Genomic DNA, 4550 nt, shown 5'->3' with positions numbered 1-4550 from the left:
CCCTTCTCTGATTTTGTGAAACTTAAACCAAACTATTTTGTACTCTTTCTCTAGAGAGAGTGCAAATCAATAGCACAATCTAATACTGTCACTTTCCTAATCCTCCAATGGCTGCCTGTTGCCATGAGGACACAGTCTAAACTCCTTTGTAGAGTTTACTAGAGCCTAGGAGGTCTGAACCAGTCTCATCCCACATTTGCATTGGAATAAGGCAGTGGGGAGAGGGCATTCTAGCTGGGAACATTTCATGAAAAAGTAAAAATTAGGTAGGTGGATTGCAGAGGCCTGCAGAATGGTGGCTATGAGCAAGCTTTGGTCTGCAGCTGGACTGCTGAAGTTCATACTGCCGACAAAAGTTTGCTGCCACCAATCTAATGTCAACAAAATCCCCAAATTGGGGTGTGGAAAGAGGAGAAACTTTAATAAGATAAACAGTTTGCAAACTGGGGAAACAGTCTCTTGTGGAAAATGAAAGTGTGCTTCATGGAGCCAAACTGGAGGCCTGCTTTTATAGAAAAAGTTCCCACCCGAGTTCCTGATTGGTCCATTTCTATGCAAACAAGGAATCCAAATTTGCACAGTCTGATTGGTCCAAATATCACTGTCCTGATTGGTTAGAATCACACATTCTGGTTGTTCTTATGGAGTGGCTCTGATTGGTCAGCAAAGATGTAAATGAAGATATAGGTGTGTAGTTCTAATTAGATGGTGCAGATCTCAGCCCATTGGCTATAAGGGGCAGCTCAGATGGCAGGGACATAATGCAGGAGGCTGGTAGTTCAGTTTGTGGCTTTGCCCTGAAATGCAGAGTGTGAGGGAGGCCCCTGTCAATCATGGCTGCTAGACTCTGGTTATAAATTTGAGCTTAATTAACCACAAAGAGTCCTCCTTGGTAGATACATTACTTATTGGGGTCAACAATACTGTGATTTTGCTGCTTATTAGCTACGTGACCTTGGGCTAGTTATTGAACTATCTTGGTTTTCCCATTTGCCAATTTTTTTTTTTCTAGTTAAAAAATGATTTATTGCTTGAGTATATAGATATGTAAGCAACTAGAACAGAGGCTGTGGGTGACTTGTATTTCTAATTGGAGGACTTATTTGGTCTTATAATATCCAGCCAACCAATGAATATACCTCTTGATCAGAATCATAGAATTTAGCATTCTTTTCCTCTCAAGATGCTTTTGAACATTAACAGTTTTCTTAATTAAATGGTAGAGACCTTCAGGAAGATCAGGAGCCAGTCCTTTGGACTTAAGAATGCTCAAGGTTTTATCGCCTCTCACAAAACATACTTGTGTATCATCGTGTGAGTCTCTCAGAATCACACCGACTTGTGAGAGAATCAGTCCCTTCTTGGCTAGATTGTAGATTTGCTCCTTCATGTCATCAGATGCCAACTTCAGCCAGGTGGAGACACTGCGGCAGAGGGCAGAGCAGACAGAGATAGGCCCTTTCCTAGAGCATCATGTGACCCATGACTGTGGCAGACAGGCAGCAAAAAAGAAAGCACAATTTGTCAATTTTTAAAAGAGTACACTTGCTTCAAGAGGTCTTGGGATGATTGAATGAGCTAATATGTAAAGTGATTAGAACAGTTTTATACACGTAGTGAACACTTAAGAAATGTTCATTCTTGTTTGGGGTAAGAATAAAGGTGCAATGGTGCAGATTTTGTAGGATCTCAAAGGCAGGTAAAGGAATTAGACTGGACTTGATAAGAATAAGGTGGTTAGTAGTGTGCAGAGTAGAATTCAGGTTGAGGAACCTGACTTGAGCAGCCCAGCCAGAAGGTCGCTGCTGGATTTAGGGTAGTGGGTTTGCAGGGGAAGGAAAAGACTCATCTGAGGCCGATCTCAGGACTGAATGCCAGATCAGATACGGGGGTAAAATATAGCTTTTGAAATGTTCCAAGACAGCATTTTCTAGAATACTAGGTCCAGAAAGCCACCCACGAGCAGTATCCATTCACCCAAATTTGAGAAATGTCACTTATTTCCCAATTTGGAAAGTCACAATATATGTTAGCAGGTTAAAGCAGTCTAGAAACCCTGAAGTAAACAAGTATTTAAAATTTTGATAAATTTACTCTTTCCAAAATAATTTCGTCATAGGACATCCATCTCTCTCATGCCCCCAGGAATAACATAGAAGAACGGGTGTTGGGTGGGACACCCTCTGGAATATACTGCCCTGAGATAACACCAGAGAACTGGATAAACAGTGCTGGATGAAGGAGAACACACACATTCACAGCCACACAGTTACTATTTTCCTTTCCTCTGTTCTCTGGTGGGCTCAGGCAGTGGGGAGCCCAGAAGGACAGTTTAAAATTAAATGCAGATTTCCCTTTCCTTGCCTGGTGTGAATGTTTTTGCCTTTCTCACCCTCCCTCCTACCCACTTCCTTCTCCAATAGCATTTGCCTGCCCTAGAGAGAGCCATCTGGATATTAATGTTGCAATATTGACTGTTTCAAGGGACCTCCTTTTGGCATTCATTCTAGTTCTCAGCGTTTTACTTTAGTCTCTCTGTGTTAGAAAATCATCTGACTTTTCTAAGTGGTTTCTTTGGGGTAGTATCATTATCACAATTTCACCTTTTCTCTGGAAGTAAGGCAGGCTATTTTTCCCCCTCAAGGACTTCTTGGCATTTCCTTGAGGTTTATTATTCTGTTGTGCTTGAAGTATGTGGCATCCTGTTTGTACTGCAAACAGTAAAATAAAATTCCACCTCCGGATCACTAAGCCTCAGGGACACTTCTGCTTAAGGAAACCCGTCTGTCCTGGGTCAGCATCTGAACCCAGGCGACATGCTGGGATTGGAAAGGGAAATCAGACTAGCAGAGGCAATGCTGACTTTAGGCTCACGTTTGAGTTGTGAATGTGGGTAAATGCCAGTAAGAATAGTGCAGACAGGGCCAAGAGGTAATGAGGTTGTGTTAACCAGAGTTTCATGAACTTGGAATGAATAGCACATGCTGGTCCCACTTCTCTATAAGTCTCATCAAGTAATTCTCATGCATAAAGAATTCTCCTGAAAATCCTGTTGTTAATTCATGTAACTGAGCAACCAGGAGCAACCTCAAATGGCAGGCTTTGTGACCTGGTCTCTGGTAGGTTCTGCTTTGGTGGGAATTTGGTCCTGATTAATCTTGGACCGTAAGACATGGTCTGTTCTCTTTGTCTCCTCCTGTAACAACCCTTGGCAGAATGCCATCCTCAGTGTACTTCTGTTAAGAAGAGCACAAAAACGAGGGCGATTTCAGGTTGTACAGAAAGATCGGTGGTTTTCCCTGGCTTTGGAAACAGTTTGCTATACACGGCTTACCGCATACCAGTACCTTTCTCACTTCCAAACTTCTCCCCGGTAATGTCAACATTCTTGGCCTGGTTTCCTGGGTAAACCAGGCCTTTTAAGTTTGTGATTCAGGTAACATGCCTAGTTCCAGGTCAAAACTGTATTTATTCATACAATAACTTCTGAAATGTTTTCCCACCCTCCAAGTCTCCTGATGAGTCTTACTCAGGAGTGTCCAATCCCACACTAAGCTCCAGAACAGGCTTTCTCCTTCCAGCTGTGATTGTAATTTTGTTGTTTGCTCTGTAGTGATTGCCATGGTTTTCTGTCCTTAAGCTCATCCTTTTCCTTCTTGGACAGATAAGGTTTTTATCATAGGAGACTGAGAAATAACTGGGGAGATGTTTTAAAAGAGGCTAATTTCTGAAATTTAGGCAGGTTAGGGTTGATGCTAAAATAATTTTAGTTTTTAAGAAATAGGTTGAGTCTTATTTTGTTGTCATACGCAGGTAAGGCCAGTGACCTATGAGTTATTTGTAGTGTTATTCCTTGTTGATGTCTTTTATCTGTCCGACAGAGACCATAATTCATTCAGCTTTACATCCCAGAAGCTAGCTCAGTGCTTGACAATAGACAGTGTTCCATGTATGTCATTGAAGAAATTTCCCTCTTCAAAAATAATTCCTTAGTGTGACTGGGTAGTCTCTACTTGATTTTCTTAAGCAAAAGGCAAACTTCTGACCTCACAGACTAGCCCATTCCACTTCTAACTTTTTCGGACATTTAATTACATGAAGTTGAAATCTGCCTTTCTATAACTTTCAATATTGTTCCTACTTCATCCTCTGAGGTCACAACTATAAGTCTAATATCTCTTCGTTTATGATATTTGGTTTCCTAAGTCTTTTCTAATTCATTGAATTTTCTTTTAGATGACAAATTTTCTTAATGTTCATTGCCCTGGTGACTATAAATAAATATTGGTTCATATTAAAGAACACATATCAGAAAACTCTCCTATGAAGCCACGATTGTTCATTAACAACTCTCGTAAGGTGGACTTCAGGAATTGTCCTCTAGTCTCTCCAGGATAGAGCAGGCCTATGTAATCCCTTCCTTTGCCATCTGCTGCCTTTTTCTATTGGCCCACCAACATGACACTTAGATTTTTTGAAGCCTAGGACCTGCCACAATAGACGGCAGATTTTCAGAAATGTAGCCCTTGGGAAATGAAAGACAGGGCACC

General features: G+C 41.3%; 1 pseudogene; it reads right to left on the bottom strand.

The window, feature by feature from the left end:
• Positions 1-1008: 1008 nt before the first annotated feature.
• Positions 1009-4550, bottom strand: part of LOC111731974 — a 4689-nt pseudogene continuing 1147 nt past the window's right edge.

The sequence above is a fragment of the Pteropus vampyrus genome, unplaced genomic scaffold (assembly GCF_000151845.1).
Source record: "Pteropus vampyrus isolate Shadow unplaced genomic scaffold, Pvam_2.0 Scaffold416, whole genome shotgun sequence".
In the NCBI taxonomy this organism is placed as follows: domain Eukaryota; kingdom Metazoa; phylum Chordata; class Mammalia; order Chiroptera; family Pteropodidae; genus Pteropus; species Pteropus vampyrus.
The sequence above is the reverse complement of the archived record's forward strand: the minus strand, read 5'-3'. Positions and strand labels throughout refer to the sequence as shown.